Genomic DNA, 15,444 nt, shown 5'->3' with positions numbered 1-15,444 from the left:
AGAAAAAACTCGGATCTAAAAGCTAACCTTGTGGTTATTGAAAGTTTCTTCTCCCTTATGGAAAAGAAGTCATTTTCATCTGGGGTCACAGGAGACCCCTTCAAGACAATTCAGTTTAACCAAACATTTGCTTTTAAGACAGGAGAGAAATGGGGATTCTTCTTATACCATACAATCCTAATTTCAAAATAAATCCGCTAGAATAGAGAGAGACGGTCCTCAAATAAGCACGCAATTAATACTGCTCTGCTTTATCATCCCTTTGTTTTTTCCTCAGGTCTGGCCAGGAGAAGAGAGATTTTGCTGTCCTGTCCTGTCTTCCCAGCATACATCCCCAACACCAAGAGAAGTACTATATTTAGAGAAGCTTCTGCTTTTAAACTGATAAATTCAATTACTGTAACAGCCAGTGTTTTTATATTATTTGTAAATAATATATCACACACCTTCCTAAATTCTGAGCAGAGAACAGTTCTTTTTAGTTGCTAACACCCTCCTGCTACTCAGATTTCAGCTTCTTTCTAGAAGACCTATTGATGTCTTTATACTGATTGGAATTTAGTCTCTTTGAAGTGGGCTGAATCAGTAACCATCTCTTCAACCCAGTAAATAGTAACCCTAGTCCTGCCAAGGGCAAATTTCTAGCTACCATGGAGGGATTAGGTGGGTGTGTGCTAATCTAAAGGCTATCTTTTGGATAGCATTTCCCTTCTCAGCCAAGCCTCCCGTCTCTTGCTGGGAAAAACAGATTAATCTGTTCCTCCAGTTTTTCCTCCTCCTCCCTTCTCACTCCTAGGGAACCTTCCACAACAGAAGGTTTCAGCGGCTGTTGCTAGGCAAACATGCCAACTTCCCTGTTTAGGTGAAGCAAGTAAGCCAACTTTCATTACAGTCAACCTAGATAATGTAATTTATTTGAACTCTTAATAGTCACACCTCAACAGGTAGACCCACTTCAAGATTCTCTTAAAAAGTAAGATTTTTTAAGTTAAATTTATTTTTATTTTGGTTAAAAATAAGTTTTAAAGGCAGGGGCTTCCCAAAATTCCTTTTAATGAATAATTAAACAAACATTTGGCAAAAAAAAAAAAAAGACCAGCTTTGAAGAAAACAAATGTTTGCAATAAAAACTAATCTACAAAAAGTAGTTTATATGCTTTGAATGCCCCAGATAGGGTAGACGTATAAAGTGCAGAGAATAATTTATCCCATGAGACTGAGTCTGTTTAGCAGGTAATATGGCTATTCAGTGGGAAAAAAAAAAAAGATATCGTGGATTTTATTCCCAAATTAACTCTGTAAGAATTCTAGTTAGTGAATTCAGCACTTTTTTCCCCTGATGCTGCTGTTTAAAATTTTTGCTATGTTATTGTTAAATAATAGTAACTATTTTTAGGGTGTTGAGATTAAATAATTATGTTGAAATTTAAATTATATTTAAGCTTCTAAACACTTAAATTATATAATTTGTTTTAATCCAGTGAAATTTATATGTAAATTTTCATGTAAAGGGCTTGGAACAGCACATGGCACACAAAAGTTATACAAATGTTCTTTTAAAATCCATTTTATATATATAGCATTATAGTCTTTAGTTTCTTGATCAGTCAAATAAGGATGACAGTAACCAAATACAATTTTGCTCTTAGCATGAACCCTAAAAAAATTTTAGTGTTGTTTTTTAATGTCACACACAAATCAGTTAGAATAAGGCCTTATAAATCTTTTAAATGTGTTTTCTGATATGCCTATATAATGTTTTTCTTTTGATTATTTATTTAGAATAGGCTATGCTTTTTAGTTTATGCTAAGTGATTTTCTAAGTTACCATATGCTTTAAAATTGATCTGGAATGTGTAATTGTCAACTTAAAGCATTGCTTATTGTATTAGGGCTAGAAAAAACCTTACTTACTGCAAACCAACTCACTTACTGCAACAGCTGAAACAGAGACTACTATAAGTTAGGAAGGTGACATATATATCCAACTCTTTGTCATAGATAAATGCCATGTTATTGAGTAGGGAAGAGAGTGGGATGGACTGGAAGAGGAGGAAAAAATTTAAAGATAAATGAATCATGTGTCCCTGCCTTAAAGAAATGTAATAATCTAGTGGGAAGAATACAATGAGAAGTACTTGTCCACAGCTAGAGTATAAAATAGATGATTCTTGCATAAAAATATAGAGTTCTATGAAAGTTAAAAGGAAAAACTAGTGGGAATCGTCATTCTAATGTCATAGACCCTACCTTTTGACAGATGTCAATACTGTGCATTAGATCTATACATAGAGGCATATAAGTACAATCAGCTTTCAATAGATGGCTGATTGGAGGATATGAGAATGGAGTTTGAATTAGATCTATTAAAGTACAGCTGATTTCGGTATTGACCACCTGGTGATGTCCATGTGTAGTCTTCTCTTGTGTTGTTGGAAGAGGGTGTTTGCTGTGACCAGTGCATTCTCCTGGCAAAACTCTGTTAGCCTTTGACCTGCTTCATTTTGTACTCCAAAGCCAAATCTGCCTGTTACTCCAGGTATCATTTGACTTCCTACTTTTGTATTCCAGTCCCCTATAATGAAAAGGACATCTCTTTTGGGTCTGCTGCACCCAGAGCCCCTGCTGCAGGCCACAGCTGACTCATACCTCCACAAGAGACATCAAGTGGGTCTTAGGAAGGATCACTACAAACAAAGCTAGTGGAGGTGATGGAATTTCAGGTGAGTTATTTCAAAGCCTAAAAGATGATCCTGTCAAAGTGCTGCACTGAATATGCCAGCAAATTTGGAAAACTCAGCAGTGGCCACAGGACTGGGAAAGTCAGTTTTCATTCCAATCCCAAAGAAAGGCAATGCCAAAGAATGCTTAAACCACTGCACAATTGAACTTATCAGCTTCCCTGGTGGCTCAGGCAGTAAAGAATCTGCCTGCAGTGCAAGAGACCTGGGTTCGATCCCTGGATCAGGAAGATCCCCTGGAGAAGGGAATGACAATCCACTTCAGTATCCTCACCTGGAGAATCCCATGGACAGAGGAGCCCAGTGGGCTACAGTCCTTGAGGTAGAAAGAGTCCCACTGACAAACACTTTCACTTTTGGACTTCCCTGGTGGCTCAGACGGTAAAGCGTCTGTCTACAATGTGGGAGACCTGGGTTCGATCCCTGGGTCGGGAAGATTCCCTGGAGAAGGAAGTGGCAATCCACTCCATTACTATTGCCTGGAAAATCCCATGGACAGAGGAGCCTGGTAGGTTACAGTCCATGGGATCGCAAAGAGTCGGACACGACTGAGAGACTTCACCATACATCGCACGCTAGTAAAGTAATGCTCAAAATTCTCCAAGCCAGGCTTCAAAAGTACATGAACCGTGAACTTCCAGATGTTCAAGCTGGATTTAGAAAAGGCAGAGGAACCAGAGATCAAATTGCCAGCATCTGCTGGGGCATTGAAAAAGTAAGAGAGTTCCAGAGAAACATCTACTTCTGCTATAGACTATACTAAAGCCTTTGACTATGTGGGTCACAGCAAACTGTGGAAAATTATGAAAGAGATACAAATACCAGACCACCTGACCTGCCTCCTTAGACATCTGTATGCAGGTCAAGAAGCAACAGTTAGAACTGGACATGGAACAACAGACTGGTTCCAAATCGGGAAAGGAGTACCTCAAGGCTGCATATTGTCATCCTGCTTATTTAACTTACATGCAGAGTACATCATGCAACATGCTGGGCTGGATGAAGCACAAGCTGGAATCAAGATTGCTAGGAGAAATATCAATAACCTCAGATATGCAAATGACACCACCCTCATGGCAGAAAGCAAAGAAGAACTAAAGAGCCTCTTGATGAAAGTGAAAGAGGAGAGTGAAAAAGCTGGCTTAAAACTCAATATTCAGAAAACGAAGATCATGGCATCTGGTCCCATCATTTCATGGCAAATCGATGGAGAAACAATGGAAACAGTGACAGACTTTATTTTGGGGGGCTCCAAAGTCACTGCAGATGGTGATTGCAGCCATGAAATTAAAAGATGCTTACTCCTTGGAAGAAAAGCTATGACCAACCTAGATAGCATATTCAAAAGCAGAGACATTACTTTGTGAACAAAGTTCCATCTAGTCAAAGCTATGGCTTTTCCAGTGGTCATGTATGGATGTGAGATTTGGACCATAAAGAAAGCTGAGCGCCGAAGAAGTGATGGTTTTGAACTGTGGTGTTGGAGAAGACTCTTGAGAGTCCCTTGGACTGCAAGGAGATCCAATCAGTCCATCCTAAAGAATATCAGTCCTGAATATTCATTGGAAGGACTGATGCTCAAGCTGAATCTTCACTCCTTTGGCCACCTGATGGGAAGAACCAACTTGTTGGAAAAGACCCTGATTTGGGGAAAGATTGAAGGCAGGAGGAGAAGGGGACAACAGAGGGTGAGGTGGTTGGATGGCATCACCGACATGATGGACATGAGTTTGAGTAAGCTGCAGGAGTTGGTGATGGACAGGGAAGCCTGGCATGCTGTAGTCCATGTGGTCTCAAAGAGTCAGACATGACTGGGTGACTGAACTGAACTGAAAGTACAGCTAGGCCCTGAGACCTCTCCAGTGTAAATTATTTATGTACACAGAGGAAATGACAGCCTCACAAATGAACACATGCACAAAATAGAGGGTACTGGAGCTGAGTCATTTGGATTTTCTGAATTGCTTTAGATAAATTAACTATGGGAGGACCAAGTTAGTCCTCTCTTTCTCACCCTCCTCTCCTTGTAAATAGATTCCCCATAGTCTACCTTTTCCCCCAATCTACACTTCTTTACCAGTGTTCATTAAGATAAATCTGTGGGGGTAAAAAATAGAGGAAGATGTCCCAAGGAAATAGGAAATCAATAATTTATGACCTGCCTTTAATCTTTACACTCCAATCTCAAAAGAGGCCTGAGGTAGTAACTGCAAACTAAACCTAAGGGTTGCCTTAGATCCAGGGTAACAGTCCAAAATGATCATGGAAGATGTAGCCAAGTTAGTTCTGGGATTTCTGGAACTAGATTCCTATAGACTTGATTCCAAAAGAGCTAAATAAAATGATGTTGCTGAGTGCTGCCTGTAATTGCTTTTGAACTGGCCTACCACCTATGAATTAAGAATATCTGAACATCAACTGATCTCCTGAGACCTATTCCAGGGTGATAGTAAACAGCACCCCTTTATGAAAGAGACATCAGACAACTTGAGGCAGAGAGGTGCATTCAAGGTTCTATAATACTTTAAACAGTGTCATAGGAGAAAGTAGCTCTACTTTTAAATTGGGCAAAACTCACTGGAATGTTGTTGGTTTTCATTATTGTGTTAGTTTGCTAGGGCTGTGGTAACAAATAACCGCAGATTGGATAGCTTAAACAACAGATATTTTCTCAAAATTCTGGAGGCTAGAAGTCCAAAATCAAGGTGTAGGCAGGCTTGGTTTTTTCTAAGGCCTCACTCTTTGGCTGGTAGACAAGCCATCTTCTCCCTCTGTCTTCACATGGTCTTCACCATCATATCTATCTGTGTACTATCTCCTCTTATAGGGCCACTAGGTATGTTAGATTAAGGCCTACCCCTATAACTTTATTTTACCTTAATTATCTCTCCAAAGGCCCTATCTCCAAATTCAGTCATGTTCTGAGGTACTCGAAGTTAGGGCTGTAACATGTGACTTTGGTGGGAGAAAGAGGGGTGGATAGACACAGTTCAGCCCATAACAATAAGTGCTCATTTTTAGAGTATCATACTTATGAGTAAAAGGCACCCTAGTGAAAGTACAATTTTAAATCTACCCAGTGAAATCTGAAGCTACTTTTCTTTTTCTAATTACTCCTTGCACTATAAAATATCAATGCTTTGGGAGGCATAAATTAGCAACAGTAAATAGGATACTAGAATTATAAAAACTAAATTATCAAAATTATCTAAGTCACAGCACAATGAGAGTTAGGAGAAGACAGATACTTGAAATTGAATAGACCCAAGATTAGTATGCCTGGATTAAACATTTTTATCAAGCTAATGATGTGGACAACATTTAGAGCTCTGCCTAAATAAGTAATTATAGATATCGTTGCTGTTGTTCAGTCCCTCAGTCAACTCCGTGACCCCTGGAGTGCAAGATGCCAGGATTCCCTCTCCTTCACTATCTCCTGGAGTTTGCTCCAAACTCATGTCCATTGAGTCAGTAATGCCATCCAACCATCTCATACTCCCTTGACCCCTTCTCCTCCTGGCCTCAATCTTTCCCAGCATCACGGTCTTTTCCAGTGAGTCCGTTCTTCCCATCAGTTGGCCAAAGTATTGGAGCTTCAGCATCAGTCATTCCAATGAATATTCAGGGTTGATTTCCTTTAGGATTGATTGGTTTGAACTCCTTGCTGTCCAAGGGACTCTCAAGAGTCTTCTCCAGTACCACAGTTGAAAAACATCAGTTCTTCAGTGCTCAGCCTTCTTTATGGTCCAACTCTCACATCCGTACTTAACTACTGGAAAAACCATCGCTTTGACTAGATGGGCCTTTGTTGGCAAAGTAATGTCTCTGCTTTTTAATATGCCATCTGGGTTTGTCATAGCTTTTCTTCCAATGAGCAAGTGTCTTTTAATTTTATGGCTGGAGTCACCATCCGCAGTGATTTTGAAACCTATGAAAATAAAGCCAGTCACTGTTTTCCATTTCTCCACATCTATTTGCCGTGAACTGATGGGACTAGATGCCGTGATCTTAGCTTTTTGAATGCTGAGTTTTAAGCCAGCTTTTCATTCTCCTTTTTCACCTTCATCAAGAGGCTCTTTAGTTCCTTTGATATATTGAGGTTAAATACATTCTGTAACCAAATTATATCATCTAGCAAAAGGTGTATGTTCAATATTTCTTAGGCATTATTAGATTTACCTTGTTATAAGTAACCAGTTAAGAAAAAGTCTGACATTGATATGTAAATCATTCAGGAAACCAGCATTTGAAAGTTGTGCTGTAAGCAAGATGGAGAGGAAACTTCCTTTTGCTCCATGCCTTAATTTCTAAGATCTGGACTTAGGTGAGTCTTTAGAGTTCTTTATGATGTTCTAAAAGGTTAGGGATTAAAGTTGAGCTCTACCAATGGGAGACAGGTCATGAACCAGATGTCCCTGTGGCATACTCCTCATTGAAGATTGGTTTTCACCCTTATGTTACTCCATAAGTTTATTTCCCTTTTGCTATTCTCTAGATTTGAATAACATCTTATTTGAATGTTCCAGTGTTTTCTCAGGCATGCTACCTTCTTTTAACGGGAGAGTTCAGCAGTTATTCCTAGGCCTAAATCATACTTCAGTTCAGTTCAGTTCAGTTGCTCAGTCATGTCCGACTCTTCGTGACCCCATGAATTGCAGCACGCTAGGCTTCCCTCCAGTACCCTTGCCTGCAAGGTCCCATGGACAGAGGAGCCTGGTGGGCTGCAGTCCATGGGGTCGCTACGAGTCAGACGACTGAGCAACTTCACTTTAAATTTTCACTTTCATGCATTGGAGAAGGAAATGGCAACCCACTCCAGTGTTCTTGCCTGGAAAATCCCAGATACGGGGGATCCTGGTAAGCTGCCGTCTATGGGGTCACACAGAGTTGGACACGACTGAAGTGACTTAGCAGCAGCAGCAGGCCTCCCTGTCCATCACCAACTCCCGGAGTTCACTCAGACTCACATCCATTGAGTAGGTGATGCCATCCAGCCATCTCATCCTCTGTCGTCCCCTTCTCCTCCTGCCCCCAATCTCTCCCAGCATCAGAGTCTTTTCTAATGAGTCAACTCTTTGCATGAGGTGGCCAAAGTACTGGAGTTGCAGCTTTAGCATCATTCCTTCCAAAGAACACCCAGGGCTGATCTCCTTTAGAATGGACTGGTTGGATCTCCCTGCAGTCCAAGGGACTTGCAGTCCAAGGGACTCTCAAGAGTCTTCTCCAACACCACAGTTCAAAAGCATCAATTCTTTGGCGCTCAGCTTTCTTCACAGTCCAACTCTCACATCTATACATGACCACTGGAAAAACCATAGCCTTGACTAGATGGACCTTTGTTGGCAAAGTAATGTCTCTGCTTTTGAATATGTTATCTAGGTTGGTCATAACTTTCCTTCCAAGGAGTAAGCGTCTTTTAATTTCATGGCTGCAATCAGTATCTGCAGTGATTTTGGAGCCCAAAACAATAAAGTTTGACACTGTTTCCACTGTTTCCCCATCTATTTCCCATGAAGTGATGGGACCAGATGCCATGATCTTCATTTTCTGAATGTTGAGCTTTAAGCCAACTTTTTCACTCTCCTCTTTCACTTTCATCAAGAGGCTTTTTAGTTCCTCTTCATTTTCTGGCATAAGGGTGGTATCATCTGCATATCCGAGGTTATTGATATTCCTCCTAGCAATCTTGATTCCAGCTTGTGCTTCTTCCAGCCCAGCGTTTCTCACGATGTACTCTGCAGATAAGTTAAATAAGTCATACTTAGGCCAACCATTCTTATGGAGGTCCATGTAGCATTAGTAACAGGAAATACTACAGCTCCCCCAGAGAAAATGCACATCTCAGGGAATAAGAATCAGTATCTCTTTCCACCTGTATATTTTTCTTCTGTTGTCAGTCTTGGAGAGGTAGAAAGACCTAGTGCAAACCCTTGTCCCATTACTTACTGGCTGTGTTGTACAAGTTAACCTTAGAATACTGTATTTCCTTTGCTATAAAATAAGGATTAAATGTATTAAATGTATTAAATATATTAAATTAAAATGTATCTAAGATGGTTTTTATGTAGGTAAATGAGGAAATACATGTTGAGCATCTAGTGCAATGCCTGACATCTATTAGTAGGAGACACTCAGTGAATGAAAATTATTAAAATTATACTGTGCTTGTGTGTGTTCAGTCCCTTAGCCGTGTCTGACTCTTTGTGACACCGTGGACTGTAGCCTGCCAGGCTCCTCTGTCCATGGGATTTTCCAGGCAAGAATACTGGAGTGGGTTGTCATTTCCTTCTCCAGGGAATCTTTCCGACCCAAGGACTGAACCCATGTCTCCTGGCCTCCTGCACTGGCAGGCGGATTCTTTACCACTGAGCCATCCAGGAAGCCAAAATTACTAGGTACTGTGTATTATATTAGACTGGTGATTCTCAATTTTGTGTGAACTTTTAAAAACTGTGTATCTCCAGCTCTCCAGAGATTTCCATCTGGGGTATTGGTGTGGGACCAGGAAGTTTTTCTTTTTGGGGATTTTACAGAAGATCCCATCCTGTGATCTGAGATAGCCACTGACATAGAACAATGGTCAGCAAAATTTTTTGGTAAGTGGCCAGATAGTAAATATTTTAGGCTTTATAGGCTAACTGGTCTCTGCCACAACTACTCAACTCTGTTATTATAGCATGCGAGCAGCTCTAGACAATGTGTAAACTAATGAACATGACTGGATTCCAGTACAACTTTGTTTATAAAAGCAGACATAAAGGGATGCTGGTGGGTTGGATTTGGCCCCCACACTGTTGTTTGTCATACCTGTCTTCCCTGAAGAGAGATTTTATTTGCTGTAGCCAGGCAAGCTATTTATTACTACAATGCACAACAGCAGCTTTAAAAATCTTCCTTACATGTAATGACCAATATTTGGTGTTTAACACAATTAGACAGAGATCCTGCCTTTTCAAGGAATTAGTAAACCAGAACAACAGCGCAGACATAATATTTGCAAATAATCCTGTATGAGTAATTGTCATATAAACAGATGACTCTACAAGACTAAATGGGAAACTGAGTTCAGAGATGGGCAGATTTTCCTAATACTTTTGATTTGTAAATATCAGAAAAAATCAGAGGAGCACAAGGGGTCATTCAGGAACCAACGTGAAGAGGAGAACAATGCCCCTGATTAGAACCTCCTTCTCATCAGTAAGCTGTATAAGGGAGCATCTTTTAAAAGGAGTCCCTTAAACAGAACTTCATGACTCTACATGGCTGAATTGCCTTCTCACAATGTCATTTCATCAAAATATATTATTTTCAAATTTATTCTTTGAGGTTAGGTGCTATGATATAGCTGTTGTTTAATGACACTTGTGACCGTACCTTTGTTTGACCTGGGGAAAAAAGAAGTTTCCTTTTCTCAATAGGAACAGTAAACTTAGGAAAAAAAGAAAAAACTTCAGTGGATCAATTTGTGTGCTTGTGTGTACATATATATATGGGTATGTTTATATCAATAATTGGTGATTTAGTAAACTACCACCTCATACGTGCTCAGTTGTGTCCGACTCTTTGAGACCCTATGGATTAGGGCCCACCAGGCTCCTCTGTTCATGGGGTTCTCCAGGCAGGAATACTGGAGTGGGTTACTGTTTCGTCCTCCAGGGGATCTTCCCAACCCAGGAACAGAACCCACACCTCCCACACCTCCTGCACTGGCAGGCAGATTCTTTTTTACCACTGAGCTGCCTGGGAAGCCCCTAACCTACTGCCTACAGCTGCAGAAATGATGTATAGTAGCTGTTGGGCAGAGCAAGATTCTCTTATATTGCCTCATACCCCTGAAAGATAGATATATCTAATGGATAGTTATAATTTTTTGACCGCTTATCATCTTACCCTTCCCTTCTTATACTATTAGGGAATTTTCCAATTGGGAATGTTTGTGGGTGGCAGAATCTTTCTTCCCACTACAGGCAGAAAATCCAGATATTTGCCTTCTGTCCTCTACCTGCCACCTTCTCCCCCTCTACTGCACAGCATCCTAGAGTGAGAGAAAGTGATCTAAACTTGGTAGGCTGGATGCTGTTACTTGGAACTTTGAGTCTAAACTGAGTTACACAGAAGTAAGTAGAATTCATCCAGCTCACACCTGTGATACCCAGAGTCCGATGTAACAGTGGCAACAATCCTGAGATGGGGTCCAGCCTCCATTGGTCAGGTCAACAGTACCCTTACCAGGCCATCTAGCTTCCTTCAGTTCCCTACCTTACTATTAAAGGTATAAGCCACTCAGGGTTCTTCCAGAAAATTCCTTCTCTGCTGATGTTAACCACCAAAATAGTTTAACATACAAGGGAAAGGGTACAGCAATCAAGGGTCCACAGAAATAAACCGTTTTCCCATTTTTCATATGATTGACATTTACTCACTTTAAGGGATTAACCATGTTTTTTCTTTCTTTGGGCCCTGATTTCATGATCCTAGTCACAACAATCTCAAAACTTAACATCTGCATCCATTTCACTTAAACTGAAGTGGAGATATCCTAAATTATATGTTTCCTTCTGTTACTCAGTTCATTGATTATACTCAAATAATAAGCAGTCCTCTTAAGCTTTTGATGTGATTGTTTTCCTTATTCTGCCAAGAATGTTTGGTGTCTACATTAAAAACTAATATTGCACAGATTTCTTGAGGGAAAAGTCTCCATGTAAATATTTCTCTTAGCTAAAAATTATGACAAATGCAAAGTGCTTTTTATTTTTTCTCAAATTCCTTTTGCTAACAGGCATTCTTTCTAATCAAGCATTTCATCTGGGGCAAAACCTTCTTTGCAAAAATTACATGGAAAAAGAATTATTTTCAAAATTTTGTGCAAAGGTATTTCCACTCTCATAATTGAAGTGTTCATTTGTGGTTCTTTTATGCAGAGATTTGTAACCTTGTTTCTGCAACATCGAACCGAGCATCACATGTTCTCAACTGATGATATAAAAGTCACAGAACAAAATTAATTTGCATCGACCTTATCACAAGGAATCACAGCAAATATTTGATAACCTGTTATATATGCCTATCCTTGGAGAAGGAAATGGCAACCCATCCCAGTACTCTTGCCTGGAAAACTCCATAGATGGAGCAGCCTGGTGGGCCAACGTCCATGGGGTGGCAAAGAGTCAGACACAACTGAGCGACTTCATTTTCACTTTCTTATATATGCCTATAAACATCATTTTGCTTCTCAGATGAGATTGATATGCAGAATTGGTTTTCTATATTTATATATATTTAACACAAATGATCATGGAAGAGTATTTGTGTAAACATTGTGGGTGGGGGTTCAGATCAGGATGATGCCTGGGATGGATTGTCTTGCTATGATGCTAACGTGTAAAATATTCTGTCACAGACTCACACATAAACCCCAAACAAAACAAGCCATATATCAACTTTTTGACCTTATCAGCAATTCCACTTCTAGATATTTACTCAAAGAGAAATGAAAACATTTGTCTACAAAGATTTATACATAAATGTTCGTAGCAGCTTCACTTATGATGACCTCACATGAGAAACAGAATTTTCAGTCATTCAGTTCAGTCGCTCAGTTGTGTACGATTCTTTCTGACCCCATGAATCCCAGCACGCCAGGCCTCCCTGTCCATCACCAACTCGTGGAGTTCACTCAGACTCATGTCCATCGAGTAGGTGATGCCATCCAGCCTTCTCATCCTCTTTCGTCCCCTTCTCCTCCTGCCCCCAATCCCTCCCAGCATCAGAGTCTTTTCCAATGAGTCACCCCTTCGCATGAGATGGCCAAAGTATTGGAGCTTCAGCTTTAGCATCATTCCTTCCAAAGAAATCCCAGGGCTGATCTCCTTCAGAATGGACTGGTTGGATATCCTTGCAGTCCAAGGGACTCTCAAGAGTCTTCTCCAACACCACAGTTCAAAAGCATCAATTCTTCGGTGCTCAGCTTTCTTCACAGTCCAACTCTCACATCCATACATGACCACTGGGAAAACCATAGCCTTGACTAGATAGACCTTTGTTGGCAAAGTAATGTTTCTGCTTTTGAATATACTATGTAGGTTGGTCATAACTTTCCTTCCAAGGAGTAAGCGTCTTTTAATTCCATGTCTCCAGTCACCATCTGCAGTGATTTTGGAGCCCAAAAAAATAAAGTCTGACACTGTTTCCACTGTTTCCCCACCTATTTGCCATGAAGTGATGGGACCAGATGCCAAGATCTTTGTTTTCTGAATGTTGTCCTTTAAGCCAACTTTTTTGCTCTCCTCTTTCACTTTCATCAAGAGGCTTTTTAGTTCCTCTTCACTTTCTGCCATAAGGGTGGTGTCATCTGCATATCTGAGGTTATTGATATTTCTCCTAGCAATCTTGATTCCAGCTTGTGTTTCTTCCAGCCCAGCATTTCTCATGATGTACTCTGCATATAAGATAAATATGCAGGGTGACAATATACAGCCTTGACGTACTCCTTTTCCTATTTGGAACCAGTCTGTTGTTCCATGTCTAGTTCTAACTGTTGCTTCCTGACCTGCATACAGGTTTCTCAAGAGGCAGGTCAGGTGGTCTGATATTCCCATCTCTTTCAGAATTGTCCACAGTTTCTTGTGATCCACACAGTCAAAGGCTTTGGCATAGTCAATAAATCAGAAATAGATGTTTTTCTGGAACTCTTCCTTTTTCCATGATCCAGCGGATGTTGGCAATTTGATCTCTGGTTCCTCTGCCTTTTCTAAAACCAGCTTGAACAGCTGGAAGTTCACGGTTAACGTATTGCTGAAGCCTGGCTTGGAGAATTTTGAGCATTATTTTACTAGTGTGTGAGATGAGTGCAATTGTGTGGCAGTTTGAGCATTCTTTGGCATTGCCTTTCTTTGGGATTGGAATGAAAACTGACCTTTTCCAGTCCTGTGGCCACTGCTGAGTTTTCCAAATGTGCTGGCATATTGAGTGCTGCACTTTCACAACATCATCTTTCAGGATTTGAAATAGCTCAACTGGAATTCCATCACCTCCACTAGCTTTTTTCCACTAACATTTTCATTATACATAAATTTCAATTTAAAAAGTCCATAGATAAATATTGAACTCTGGTTGATGTGCATGCTTTTAGGGGTGAAATGTACTAATATCGGCAGCTTACTTTGAAATGCATCAAAAATAAGATACCTTGATAGATGGATAGAAGACTAGACAAATAAATAGAAATGGGAAAAAGCAAATATAGTGAAAAGCCAGTTATAGATTCTTGGTGGTGGGTATATGGATGCTTACAGTGTAACTCTTTATGTTTAAAGTTTTTCATCATAAAGCATTGATGAGGAAATTATGTTCTTCAAACCTTAGTTTTAGGCTCCCCTGTTTTCTTTATTCTGTTCTGTCTTCCTGTCTAATCTTACCTACTCCTATGACTTAAGTACCAACTGATGGTGCCCTCATCCTTGTATCATTATCCTAGATCTATCTGCTGAGCCTCTGATCTATATATTTCTTACCTGACATCTCACTTAGATGTCTGGTAGACATCTCAAATTCAGCATTTCAAAATAGACTTACATTTATCTTCTTCTTTGTCCAAACCTGCACTTTTAGAATTTCTCACCTCAGTAAATTGAGTGCTGCACTTTCACAGCATCATCTTTTAGGATTTGAAATAGCTCAACTGGAATTCCATCACCTCCACTAGCTTTGTTTGTAGTGATGTTTCCTAAGGTCCACTTGACTTCGCAATCCAGGACATTTGATTATCTGGGTCATGAAGATCTTTTTTGTATAGTTCTGTGTATTCTTGCCACCTCTTCTTAATTATCTTCTGCTTCTGTTTGGTCCATACCATTTCTGTCCTTTATTGTGCCCATCTTTGTATGAAATGTTCCCTTGGTATCTCTAATGTCCTTGAAGAGATCTCTAGTCTTTCCCATTGTATTGTTTTCCTCTATTTCTTTGCATTGATCACTGAGGAAGGCTTTCTTATCTCTCCTTGCTATTTTTTGGAACTCTGCATTCAAATGGGTGTATCTTTGCTTTTCTCCTTCATGTTTCGATTCTCTTCTTTTCACAGCTATTTGTAAGACCTCCTCAGACAACCATTTTGCCTTTTTGCATTTCTTTTTCTTGTGGATGGTCTTGATCCCTACCTTCTGTACAATGTCACGAACCTCTGTCCATAGGTTGTCCACTGGAATGGGTTGCCATTTCCTTCTTCAGGCACTCTATCAGATCTAATCTCTTGAATCTATTTCTCACTTCCACTGTATAAATGTAAGGGATTTGATTTAAGTCATACCATTTTAGTTCAATGATTCCTAAAATGTCGATGTTCACTCTTGCCATATCCTGTTTGACCACTTCTAATTTGCCTTGATTCATGGACCTAACATTCCAGGTTCCTATTCAATATTGCTCTTGAATATTGCATTGAACTTTATCACCAGTCACATCCACAACTGGGTGTTGTTTTGGCTTTGGCTCCATCTCTTCATTCTTTTTGGAGTTATTTCTCCACTGATCTCCAGTAGCATATTCGGCACTTAGTGACCTGGGGAGTTCATCTTTCAGTGTCCTATCTTTTTGCCTTTTCATACTGTTCATGGGGTTCTCAAGGCAAGAATACTGAAGTACTGTGCCATTCTCTTCTCCAGTGGACCACATTTTGTCAGAACTCTCCACCATAACCCCTCCA

Source organism: Oryx dammah, unplaced genomic scaffold (assembly GCF_014754425.2).
Source record: "Oryx dammah isolate SB20612 unplaced genomic scaffold, SCBI_Odam_1.1 HiC_scaffold_21, whole genome shotgun sequence".
In the NCBI taxonomy this organism is placed as follows: domain Eukaryota; kingdom Metazoa; phylum Chordata; class Mammalia; order Artiodactyla; family Bovidae; genus Oryx; species Oryx dammah.
Note: the sequence above shows the minus strand (reverse complement) of the source record.